The sequence below is a fragment of the Triturus cristatus genome, chromosome 5_2, assembly GCF_964204655.1.
Source record: "Triturus cristatus chromosome 5_2, aTriCri1.1, whole genome shotgun sequence".
NCBI lineage: Eukaryota > Metazoa > Chordata > Amphibia > Caudata > Salamandridae > Triturus > Triturus cristatus.
The window spans coordinates 275,028,439-275,042,490 of NC_140588.1; the positions used below are offsets into that span (position 1 = coordinate 275,028,439).

A 14,052-nucleotide genomic window follows, 5' to 3' on the forward strand; every position below is an offset into this window, starting at 1 on the left:
TTCTCCTTCCCCCTTCCCTCCGATGTCTTTGAGCATGCCCCTGCTCCATCCTTTTTGCCCACCATGTTCCATGGACCTGCCACTCCTATCTACTCTGAGTGTTCTGTTGAGCTGCCACTCTCCTCCCACCTGCCTAGCATTGTCAGATGACTGTAACCTCTCCCTGCCACCTCCACCCTGCCTGTCCACATGCCATGCCCTTATCCTCTTCCTCCTGTCCTACATGGTCCATTGTACTGCCACACCCTTCTGCCCTCCCTGGTCTGTTGTGCTGCAACTGCTCCTCCTGCCTGCCCAGTGCGGTCTGTTGTGAGGCCCCTTCCCCTGAACTGTCTTGTCTGTGCACAGGTCCTGACCCTCCCTTCTATCCTCCATCGTCCTTTGTGCATGCCCCTGCACCCTCCTTCTTGCCCATCATAGCCATTGTGCTGTCACTAACCCTCCCACTTCCCATGCATGGTCTTCTGGGCTGCCATGGCCCCTCCCACCTTCCCTGTGTGGTCAGTTTGCTGCCCCTGACCCCCTCCCACCTTCCCTCCATGGTCTGTGTGTATGCCATCACAGTCTCACTGTTGCTCTTCATGGTGTGTCTTGCTTCTAGTGCCCATCCTGCCTGACCTCCATGGCTATCTTGCTGCTCCTGCCCTGCCCCCTTGCCCCCAGCCCTCTGTTTACATGTGCAGACCCCTACTCCCTCCCTCCTGGCTTGTCTGTTCCATTGTAATGCCCCTGATCCGTCCCTCCTGCCCTTTATGGTCTGTTATGCTGCAGCTTTCTCTCCTGTCTGTCCATTATGGTCAGCTAGCTACCATTGCCTCTTGCCCCTCTGTTCTCTGGTGTCCATGTGCATGGTCCTGTCCCCTCCCTCTTGCTTTCTATGGATTGTTGTGCTGCACTCCCGTCCCGCATGTCCTGTGTGGTTTATTGTGCTGCTGCAAACCCTGATGCCTGCCCTGCAGGGTCAGTTTGGTGCACCTCTCCATGTCCCTCCTGTCCTCTGTTATCCAAGTCCATGTCCCTACCCCATTTCCTTCCATGATCCAATGTACCATACTTGCGAACATTTTGAACTTGGTAAGAGGGAGATTTTGAAAAAAAACTGGGGTATTGATTTTCCCCTTTGAGTTACATTGAAAAAGAGGAGATTGTAGACAGGAGACAGATCAAATAAGCCCATTTGAGCTTAAAAACATTGGACGTTTCCTGGCTGAATCGGGTCTTTTGGCATGTATGGTTGTACTACCATTGCCTCTTCCTTCTGCCCACAATGGTCTATTACATTGCCACAGCCTCTCTTGCAAGTCCTGTATTGTTGGTTTGTTGCCCCTGCCCCCCTTTCCACTGCCCTCCATAGTCTGTTGTGCTGCCACGGCCCTTCCTGCCTGCTCAGTGTGGTTAAATTGTTGCCTTTGCACCCTCCTACCTGCCTTCAATTTTCAGAGTCCGTGCCCCTGGCCTCTGCCTCTCAACAGTATCCTAATGAACAACTAGATTGCTAACATTCTATATTTATTACAAAAGTGTGGAACGCCTGACGTCATCTTGATGTAATCAAAACTGTAATACCTAGAGCATTTCCTTTAGAAATTACATATATGAGAGGGTCTTATTGGCATCAAAATTATGGTTAGTGCTCTAAAAGACTAAAATAAGGACATATTTTCTGAGTTTTCAAATAGCGACAAAGCACTTTTAAATTATTTGTTATCTTTATGTTTTTTTATCCAGTTGACCACTTGATTAAATGTTGCACTTAGGGGAGAGGATGTGGTGTTACTTCCAGAACTGCAGACTTGCAACTGGGGAACCAAGTTGGAGTTTCTGCTTCAGCTCGACATTCTGTGATTCTGGTCAAATCACTTAGTCTCCCCATGTCTACAACCAAAACGAATTTGTTCTTGTGTGATGTAACCAATGCTCATGTAAAGCACTCCAATACCTGACAAGTCTGCACTATATAACACTGCAAAAACACAAAATAATAAGTGTTTTGCACACTTCTGTCATTGGGCTATATTTGGGCTACATCTGGGTGATTTTGGGCTACATTTGGGCTCTTTTGTCTCCGGTGGCCATCTTGGGAGATTTATTTGTTATGAAGTTTCCTAATTTCCTCATGTACTGCAGTCTCCTCAGTAGGAAATGCTTTCAGTTTTTTACTTTGATTCCATCATGAAGGTATTCAGATATGTCACACATTTGCCATAAATTCTGAAAGTTAGCACTCTAGTTGCTCATTAGATCACTGTAGTAAAACTACTGTTCACCATGGAAGTCTGCTCCTGGTATTAAAAGTGCATGTTTGTCTGCATGTCAGAATGTTTTAATGAAATAGAAGAGGATTTGAGAAGTCACTCATAATGTGCCCTCATTTTCTTTCTTCAGCATTAATCATAATTTCTATGGCAAAATGAACCCCCTCATTGTGTTCCTTTTTAAATTAAATGTTTTAAGTGTTACCAGTTTATTCCAATCAAGATGGTTTCAGGTGTGCCATACTTTTGTCATAATGAAGACAGTAAACGCTCTAGTTGTTTTTAAGAACACTCTGGGACATTCTGTCATTGGGCTATACTTGGGCTACATCTGGGTGATATTTGGGCTACATTTGGGCTCTTTTGTCTCTGGTGGCCATCTTGGGAGACTTATTTGTTATGAAGTTTCCTAATTTCCTCATTTACTGCAGTCTCCTCAGTAGGAAATACTTTCAGTTTTTTACTTTGATTCCATCAAGAAGGCATTCAGATATGTCACACATTTGCCATAAATTCAGAATGTTAGCACTCTTTTTGCTCATTAGATCACTGTAGTAAAGCTACTGCTCACCAGGGAAAACTGCTGCTGGTATTGAAAGTGCATGTTAGAATTTTTTAATGAAATAGAAGAGGATTTGAGAAGTCACTCAAAATGTGCCCTAATTTTTCTTTCTGCAGCACTAATCATACTTTTTATGGAAAAATGAACCCCCTCATCTTGTTCCTTTTTAAATTAAATGTTTTAAGAGTTACCACTTTAATCCAAGCAAGATGGCTTCAGGTGTGCCATACGTTTATCATAAGTAGGACTGTTAGCGCTCTAGTTGTTCTTTGGAACACTCTGGGAAGCTGCAGTAGAACACAAAGGAATCAACTGACAGTCTCTGCCCTTGTTGGATGTACATGTTTTACTGAGAATGTCAGACTTCATTCTCACATGACTGAGAAAGATAATGTGAATTTACAGAAAATAAGCTCTCAGTTTAGCTTATAGATCACCTTCCAAACCTCTGTGGGAAAAGCATGAGAAAATATTTTTCTCTCAATCATGATATCCCAGCAGAAGGCTTTTTCACATGGTGAAATCACCTTAGAACATACCACAATTCCTAAAATGAGTATGGTACCATCAACAAATGATTTATAATGTAACTAAAGTCTTAAAACCTTCTATTAACTGCAATGCTTTTTAATGAGGTGCTATCATGTATATTGGTCCCAAGATGGCTGCCAACACTTCTTGGATGAAGTGCTGACAGCCAATCAGATCTCAGGATGAGATGTGTGGTTAGGCTCCGCCCACATATATATATGATTTTACTTTTGATTTTCTCAGGAACTACTGAACAGATTGACACCAGACCTGCAAAAGGCACTTCCCTGAGCTGAGGACTACCTCTCTGCCAAATTTCAAGTAATTTTGTTCAGCCGTTCGGGCTGTACCTTGGACTAAAGGTCCCTATGGAAAATTGCATGGGGAAAACGCGTTTTGGGACCCCCCTTTTTTCTCAGCCCCCGCTTGACGAATCCCCCCCGAGACTTTCAGGGTAGGAGCGGAGCACCTCGCGATTTTAAAAAAAAATAAAAAATCTCACGGTGCGCGCACGGTGAAAAACCTGAAAATAAATAAATAAATAACTTAGCATTTAAAAAAACGTACAAATTCACTGAAAAAACCATAGGTTTCACACACGTTATAGTTACGAATTAGCATTTAAAAAACCTTGCAAATTCACTTAAAAAAACCATAGGTTTCACACATGTTATAGTTAGCTGGACATTTCACTCGTAAAAAACCAATGAAATTCCCCCATTATAGTTAGTGCAGGCAACTATAACTCACGCGACCGCAATCCTCTGCTGATGACGTCAGATATTACATCACTGATGACATATGTGTCTTTATGAAAAATAAATATTTGTAATATATGTATAGCTAAAGATTAATGGAAGAAGACATGGGTAAATAAGTGTCTAAATACAGTGATGTAATATCTGACGTCATCAGCAGAGGATTGCGGTCGCGTGAGTTATAGTTGCCTGCACCAACTATAACGGGGGAATTTCATTGTTTTTTTACGAGTGAAATGTCCAGCTAACTATAACATGTGTGAAACCTATGGTTTTTTAAGTGAATATATATATATATATTCACTGAAAAAACCATAGGTTTTCAGGGGCGTTATAGTTAGGAATTGCCATTCAAAAAACCTTAGAAATTCACTGAAAAAAACAAAGGTTTCAGGGGCGTTATAGTTAGCTGGACATTTCCCTCGTACAAAACCCTAGAAATTCCTCTGTTATAGTTAGTTCAGCTAACTATAACTCGTGCCCCCGCAATGCACTGCTGATGACGTCACATATTACATCACTCATGACATGGTCAGTGACATCACTGATGACATCACTGATGACATCTCAAATGACATCACTGATGACATCATCCAGTAGGTATGTGTTTCTGTACAGTTTTAATATGTTTAATATATATAGGGAAAGGTCTGTTGAAGAATGAGTGGGTGTACAAGTGTGTGAATGGATGATTTTGTAGGTGCGTAACTGACTCTTTAAGTGAGTCTTTAAATGTATCTTACTGCAGACTAGTGACTAAACTGTGTGAATGTCTGTATGTGTCTGTGTGTAGGTGTATAAGTGGCTGCATGGTTTTGTGAATAGCTATATGAGTGTCTATATGGGTTATTGATCAGTTGTCTGAGTATCTGTATGGGTGCCTGAGTGTTTGTGTGGGTAGGGTGTGTGTGACTCTATGCATAGATGTGTGAGTGGGTGATTCTATGGGTGCATGGTTTTAAGAGTGCATCTGTGATGGACTGTATGGTTGGGTGAGTGTATGTATGGATGTGTTAGGGATTGAATGTATATCTCACTGGTACATGTGTGACTAACTACAGATGTGAAAGGCAGTATATATGTGTGTAAGAGTATATAAGTGGGTATATGTGAGAGTGTGTGATTGTGAGAGTGGCTGTATGGATGAGTGTGTGCTTGTATCAATGATTCTATTAGAGCGTAAGAATGTGGTACTATTTTTATGAGTAAGTGAACTTGAGTGTGTTTAACTGCATAGGTGAGTAAATTGGACTGTGTTTAATTACTTGCACGACTGACTAGGTGTGTCAGTACCTCAATGGATGATTGGCGGTGTGTGAGTGTCTATATAGGTGTATAAATGCATATGATAGTCTTGTACGGAGTGACTGTAAGTATGAGTGACTGTACAGGTGAGTGAGTGGAGGTGTGTGTAGACCTAAGAGTTAATGAGTGGGTATGTAGTTATTGGTGTATCTATGATTTTCAAAATGGCCGTCTGAAATTTTGAGTCGGTGTATCAAAGGTTATATTAGGGTGTGAGAAGATGCACTAATTTATCACATGGATGATGATTTTTCCGGGCCCATTGCACTACAGGGCTTCACAACGCCTCAAGGCTCGCCACCTTCGCAGGGGCCTCTCGTACTCCCAGAAAGTCGTCCTTTCGGCCGAGGCCAAGGAGGAATTACAATGGTGGCTTGCCAATTTGGAAGCCTGGAATGGGCGGGCGATCTTAGGTTCCGCGCCCGATATCGTTATCGAGTCAGACGCCAGCAGGTCCGGATGGGGCGCACGATGTGGCGAGTTTGCTACCGGAAGTGTGTGGTCACCACAGGAGCAGCGGCTTCACATCAACTGTCTAGAGCTGTTGGCGGGATCCTTTGTGATCAAGTGCTGGACCAAGGACTCGGTCCGTTCTTGCGTCCTCCTCAAGATGGACAACGTATCCGCGGTGCGTTACATCAACCACCTGGCAGTATTGCCTCGACCATCATGTTTCCGTCACGGCGGAATATCTACCGGGCCGCAACAACCAAGTGGCGGATTTCCACTCACGGCATGTTCAGGACGTGAGCCTGTGGAAACTACATCCGGGTGTATTTGCGGACCTCCAGAGCATCTGGAGCCTGTTTTCGGTGGATCTGTTCGCATCCCTCTTAGATTACCAGCTGCCCCGGTTCTTCAGCTGGCAGCCGGATCCTCTGGCGACGAGCACAGATGCTTTTCTCCAGGATTGGAGAGAGGAGACGGGTTATGCCTTCCCCCCAGTTTGCCATGCTAGCGAGAGTTTCAGCGCAGGTGCGTCGCCAGGGGGCGGACATTGTGCTAATATCTCCGATTTGGAGATCTCAAGTTTGGTTTCCAGTTCTTCTGGAACTTTCCTGGGATTTTCCAATCCTACTACCCCACTTCCCGACTCTTCTCCTCGATCCCGACGGGTTTCCTCACCCGCTCATAGTGCAGGGATCCCTTGCCCTGATGGCCTGGCGGATTACCGGGGACGATGGGCGATCCCGGGCCTTTCGGGAACGGCTGAGAAGCTCATGTCAAAGGCTTGGGCCGATAGTACGGTCAAGCAATACCGATCCACTTGGAGGCGTTGGGTGCGTTGGTGTAAGCGCCGGAATCTCAATCCCGTGGCGGCAGATGTGACTTCAATTGTAAATTTCTTAGCCGCTTTGGCTGAAGACGGTTTGGCTTATAGAACCATCAATACCTTTCGCTCGGCCATTTCGGCCGGACACTCCTTAGTGGACGGCTCCCCGGTGGGTGAGCACCCTTGGGTTTGTCGCCTTCTTCGGGCATCCGTCTTTCTTTGCCGCAGGAGCCTCGTTATTCCCAGCTGTGGGATGTGAACCAGGTCCTGAACCTTTTCTTGTCTTGGCAACCGAACCGTTTTCTATCTCGGAAGGAGCTTTCAGCCAAGCTGGCTAGGCTTCTTTGTCTTATATCTTGTCGACGGGTTTCGGATGTCCGGGCGCTGGATGTCTCAGGAAGGATTTTCACCCCTTTTGGGGTTACTTTCACTATCCGAAGGCGGACGAAATGCGGTACCACCTCCATTTCCTATCCTGCCTTTCCGGACTCTCCTAAGCTTTGCGTGGTGTCCTGCCTCAAAGCTTACGAAGAAATGTCGGACGAGTTCTGCCCTCCTGGAGAACGACAGTTGCTTATCGCGCTGAGGAAACCGCACAAGGCGGTCTCCTCCCCCACGATAGCCCGTTGGGTACGTTGGGTGATGCAGGAGGCAGGCATTGATCTCCGTGTTTTTGGTGCCCATTCTACCAGAGGGGCCATGGCCTCCAAGGCGTTTACCCTGGGAGCTCGTCTGGAAGACATTCCCAATGTGGCAGATTGGTCTTCGGACTCCACCTTTAAAAGGTTTTATTTCAAACCAGTGCTGGATATGGCACATTTGGTGGTGAGCAAGCTTTAAACGAGCATAATCCTCGCCTCCGGTCCTGACATAGAATGAAAAATTTCCTAGCTAACGTAACGGAAAGTTTCAATTCTATTAAGGACTCGGAGGCGAGGATTATTCCACCCAGGGTATCAGTTCTGGGGATACCTTTCCAACCCTCGTACTGGGGTAAGTAATAGGTTTTCTTCTGAGTTTGCGTTTCGCTTGTACCTATTGAATGTCTATAACGGAATTCCTTCCTTGCAGGACTAAGCCTTAGCCAAGGTTCTCGCTTACCCTGTCCTTTGCTTCCGCAGGCGACTCTGGCAAACAGGATTCGTGAGGATCTGGGACTAGCTGGCCTACAGCATCGAAAGAGGAGGAATCGATAAGGACAGAGGACTTCATACCCCCAGGAGCCATGTGATTGGTGCATGGATGTCGGACTGTCTACCCATGGACACTCTATTGTTTTTGTATTATGTCCTTAATAGAATTGAAACTTTCCGTTACGTTAGCTAGGAAAATTTTCATTCTAGACAACAACCACTATACCTAGGAGTTTAACAAAAATCATTCACAACACTGGAAGTGATAAGGGAACTGCACACAATCTACATATTTCACGACTGCTCTTTAGTGTCAATGCCTGACTCATTTAGTCAACACATAAGCAAAGACTGGCTTCTAATGCTACTAAAACTTGACAACATGACAGGTTTTAAAACAGTTTTCTCTCAGCAAATACACGATGTTACCAAACGCTTCTCTCACAGTGGTTCCCAAATTCACAAAGACTCACAGTGTGATTCTAGACAAGCACCAGTATTCCTAGGAGTTTACCAAAACTCATTCACTACACTGGAAGTGATAAGGGAACTGCACACAATCTACATATTTCACGACTGCCCTTTAGTGTCAATGCCTGACTCATTTAATCAACACATAATCAACGCATACGCAATGACTGGCTTCTAATGCTACTAAAACTTGACAACATGACAAGTTTTAAAACCGTTTTCTGTCAGCAAATACACAATGTTACCAAACGCTTCTTTCACAGTGGTTCCCAAATGCACAAAGACTCACAGTGTGATTCTAGACAAGCACCAGTATCCCTAGGAGTTTACCAAAACTCATTCACAACACTGGAAGTAATAAGGGAACTGCACACAATCTACATATTTCACGACTGCTCTTTAGTGTCAATGCTCGACTCATTTAATCAACACATAAGCAAAGACTATCTTCTAATGCTACTAAAACTTGACAACATGACAGGTTTTAAAACAGTTATCTGTCAGCAAATACACGATATTACCAAATGCTTCTCTCACAGTGGTTCCCAAATGCACACAGACTCACTGTGTGATTCTAGACAAACAACACTATCCCTTGCACTATATCAAAACACATTTCTTCATCATGAAGTAGTACTACATTTTAGTATAGAAACATAACATAACTCATTTCACAAATTCATAAACAATGACTGGTTTTTAATTCTACCAAAATATAAAAACTGCACAGTTATCTCTCTACAAACACATGAAAAACACAAATGCCAATCACAGAATGGTTTCTACATGCACACACATTGTAGAGAAAAAAAGTACTCCCTACACTTTAGCAGGAAAAATACATTAGTCTGATTAAAATCAAAATAGTCCACATACATCCCCTCACAATTAAATAACTCATCTCTCAAGTTCTTTTCTAGATTAAAGAGTATATCAATCACTCACCATATTTTCTTTTACAGAATCTCTACACTGTGCACCTGTCAGCAAAAGCAAAGAATGGAAAAGTTTCCCTTTCATTTTCCACACATATACATGTAAACATCAAATCACAATCCTTCGCACATAAACTCAAAAGCAAACATACATTTCTATTGGTTAAACATTTCAACCCTTTCCAACTGAAATACATTTCAACCCTTCCCCCAATCTGTTACCATAGAAACAGGTCATGGAACACTGCACTGAGCTCACAGGTCACAAGTTCAGCACACAATGTCCCTACACAAGACAGAAAGTGTGCTTGACTTTTCAACATATCAGCTTATCATATATAATGTTCCTTACAATCTGTTTTTGTTAACCAATAACAATCATACCTTTAAAAAACAAAAATATACACCCTACCTTTCAGTGTAGAAAGTGGTTATACAACCGATGATTTCTTGTCGTTTTTCAAAAAACGTTGCCGTGGATCCGCGCACCCACCGCGAGAGAATCCGTGCATCCAATGCGATAGGATGCGCGCACCGTGCGCACATTTCGCCGCTTTTTTTTTTAAAAAGGGGGGCCCCAGGGGGTCCTTCTGGGACCCCCTAAGCACCTCTAGAGGGTCAGAGTATTCCCACTCTGCCCCCTTTATATGTTTTACGCACTTATTCCCCTTGCTTCTTCAGCCTCGCTTCTACCGAGGCAGAAAATGGCCACCAACAGTTCCTGGTTTCGAATGTAGAGAGACGCTCGACAGCCAATTAGCATTCAGTGCGCGATCGGGAGGGTGCGCGCTCGGTTCGGGGAGGGTTCGCGTACGGTGCGGGTACGGTCCGCGGATCCTCCACGGCCATAGATATCACTAACTTTTTTACCCTAATTTTCTCAGGAACTACTGAACAGATTCACACCAAATATGCAAAAGGCACGAGTCCGAACTGAGGACTACCTCTTTGCCAAATTTGGTGTCATTCCGTTCAGTGGTTCGGGCTGTAGCTGCGACAACAGATCCTATGGGAAATTGCATGGGGAAAACGCGTTTTGGGACCCCCCTTTTTTCTCGGCCCCCGCTTGACGAATCACCACGAAACTTTCAGGGTAGGAGCGGAGCGGAAGGCCAAAAGTTTGGAGAATTTCGCATCGGCGCCGAAGAAATTCCCAATAGAATGTTGCGGATTTCCTATGGAAAATAGGTCCTAACTATAACTATCTACTGGCGACCGCCAGTAGAATATATATATATATATATATATATATATATATATATATATATATATATATATATATATATATATATATATATATATATATATATATATATATATATATATATATATATATATATATTACCTACTGGCGGTCGCCAGTAGGTAGTTATAGTTAGGACCCCTTTTCCATAGGAAAGCCGCAACATTCTATTTTGAATAACTTTGGCGCCGGTCGATGAATCCTCGCGAATTTCTCAAAATAGGTGGGGCGCTGCGCTCCGCTCCTACCCTGAAAGTCTCGGGGGGGATACGTCAAGCGGGGGCTGAGATAAAAGGGGGGTCCCAAAACGCCTTTTTCCCATGCATTTTTCCATAGGACCTTTAGAACGAGCTACAGCCCGAATGGCTGAACAGAATTACTAGAAATTTGGCAGAGAGGTAGTCCCTATGTCAAGGAAGTGCCTTTTGTAGGTTTGGTGTAAATCTGTTCAGTAGATTCTGAGAAAATAGCCTTTAAATCAATATATATATCTGAGCCCGCTTACGGTACGCTTACCGTACGCTTACGGTAAGCTTACGGTACGCGTACGGTGGCGTGCGCGAGCGCGATTCTGATTGGCTGTTAGATCTTAGTAAACATTCGAATCGGCCGAAACCAGGAAGCGGCGGCCGCCATTTTGTGTGTTTCACTCAGAAAAAAAAGAGTGAAAACAAGAAAAGGGGGCAATGAGGAGAGTTACAGACCCCCTTACATTTGTGAGGGGGTCAAAGAAGGACAGAAAAGTACAAAGAAAACATTTATGGATTTTAAAAAAAATCACGGGGTACGCGTACGGTAAGCTTACGGTAAGCGTACGGTAGAAAAAAAATAATAAAAAAATAAATGAAATTCAGATTTAAGTGTTTAGATATTAGGGGGCTCTAAAAAGAGCCGTTGTGTTTATGAAATGATTTTTTAGTGGTACCTACAAGTAAGTACCGATGCAGAGTCTAAGGTTCAAGAGGAAGACTCTGTTCCCTTCATCATTGAAGTGCACACCATCTTCTCTATAAATGTCTTGCATGTCATAACGCAAGTTGTTGTGGTAAATGGCACCCATACCATAGTCACGGAGGAAAGCAGAAACAGATTTGTTGACGTGCTTTCTTGCTTTGTCAATCTGCGGACAGAAATGATTGGACCAGTTCCATTTTTGCCTTTGGCATATGTTGGAAAACACAAAGGCAGTTTTAGGGAAAAGTGAAAACAGTTGTGCAAAGGTGTCCTTCATAAGCATTTCCAGACCTACCCCAGTCAAAGTGCCTAGGTCATTGCCACCACAGTGCACTATTATGAGGTCAGGGTGTTGGATTTGCATGAAGGATTTCACCAATGGCATCAATTGGTGCCATTTTAACCCTCTCTGACCAATCCATTTAATGTCTACATTTGGCAAAGCAAGGTCTCTCACCATATCTGTTTTCTCTGCAAACTTTTCACTCCAGAAGACATAGCTGTACCCTACAATCCACACTGTGAACATCTTCAAAGGAGAACTGGATGCACTCAGGAGGTGTCTTTCAGTAGAATGGCAATATGAAAAGAAAGACAGTTTGGAAATGGAGGCATACATATTTTTTACAAAACAAAAAGAACTGATTGGCTGTTTCATACCATTCTAGAATAAAAACTAGGCTGTATGTGTAAATTAATAGAAGCATGTTTTGTATTGGTACAAAAAAATGTGTTACCAAAGAACAGTACTATGGATTTGCTGTTAGGTTTGAAAAGTCAAGCACTCTTGCTCTGTGGAATTGAAACATTGTGTGGCGAACTTCTGACCTAACTCCACACAGCAGTGTTCCATGAGCTGTTGCTATGGTAGCAGGCAGAAGTCAAGTTGGGGGAAGGGTACTAGGCAGAAGTCAAGTTGGGGGCAGGGTACTTTTGGAAAAGGGTTGGTTTTCAACCAATAGAAATGTGTGATTACATTTGAAAAAAAGGGGGAAGCACTGAGATTTGAAACTTACATGTATATGTGTGGAAAAATAGAGGGAAAGTTTGCCATTATCTGGTTCTGCTGAGAGGAGAGAGGTGAACAGAACAGAGATCCTGGCTCTGATAATCTGCTGTTTGAGTGCCACATTTCTTTCACAACTAACTAATTTTAAAGGTGAGGATAGAGTTTGAGAGGAGATGTATATGGTAAATTAAGAAATGAATAATAGAAATGGAAATTCTTTTTGTTGAAGTTGCGTTTATCATTTTCTGTTTTGGGAGAAATTTAAATGTGAGGAACATGTAAAATAATATGGACTATGTTTTCACGATAAATTAAGGTGTACTGGAAAAAAAAAGAATAGTTTAAGGGTTTGAGGTTGGACTCAGTAATGCAAATACATTCAGCATCACTAAGGCTGGTTGCCCTTGCTGGAATGTAGGCAGCCACCCAGGTTACACATGGTGGTGGTCTGAAAAAGCAGTTTGGACATGTGCATTTAAAAAAATCAAAAAAGTGGTTTCATAATGTGTCAGTCTGTAAAAGTGATTTTCACTTGCCAAAAAAAAAAAGAGCAGTAAGTGTGCATTCAAATTGGCAAAGAAATTTCGTTTTGGGACTAATGTGAAAACATGACTCTGTGTGGAAATAGGAATTACAGGCAGAGATTTATTGCGTTTTTTTCTGCTGATTTCACAGTTGCATTAGTAGGAAAAAGGGGGAGCGATTTTTTTGGGGAAGAAGCAGACTCTTCGCACACACCCATCTGCTTGCCATGTATAATCATGCACAGTATTTACAAGCGAGTGGGGTTTTCAGGTTTCAGTCTGTAATGCAAATACATTCAGCATCACTAAGGCTGGTTGCCCTTGCTGGAATGTAGGCAGCCACCCAGGTTACACATGGTGGTGGTCTGAAAAAGCAGTTTGGACATGTGCATTTAAAAAAATCAAAAAAGTGGTTTCATAATGTGTCAGTCTTTAAAAGTGATTTTCACTTGCCAAAAAAAAAGAGCAGTAAGTGTGCATTCAAATTGGCAAAGAAATTTCGTTTTGGGACTAATGTGAAAACATGACTCTGTGTGGAAATAGGAATTACAGGCAGAGATTTATTGCGTTTTTTTCTGGTGATTTCACAGTTGCATTAGTAGGAAAAAGGGGGAGCGATTTTTTGGGGGAAGAAGCAGACTCTTAGCACACACCCATCTGCTTGCCATGTATAATCATGCACAGTATTTACAAGCGAGTGGGGTTTTCAGGTTTCAGTCTGTAATGCAAATACATTCAGCATCACTAAGGCTGGTTGCCCTTGCTGGAATGTAGGCAGCCACCCAGGTTACACATGGTGGTGGTCTGAAAAAGCAGTTTGGACATGGGCTTTTTAAAAAAACTGAAAAGTGGTTTCATAATGTGTCAGTCTGTAAAAGTGATTTTCACTTGCCAAAAAAAAAGAGCAGTAAGTGTGCATTTAAATTGGCAAAGAAATTTCGTTTTGGGACTAATGTGAAAACATGACTCTGTGTGGAAATAGGAATTACAGGCAGAGATTTATTGCGTTTTTTTCTGGTGATTTCACAGTTGCATTAGTAGGAAAAAGGGGGAGCGATTTTTTGGTGCAGAAGCTGACTCTTAGCACACACCCATCTGC

The 14,052-nt window shown here is 43.0% G+C and overlaps 1 protein-coding gene across 3 annotated transcripts in view; it reads right to left on the reverse strand.

Annotated features, from left to right (window-relative positions):
* Positions 1-14,052, reverse strand: part of MRS2 (magnesium transporter MRS2) — a 157,197-nt gene that overhangs the window by 22,845 nt on the left and 120,300 nt on the right. The gene's annotated exons all lie outside the window — the stretch shown is intronic.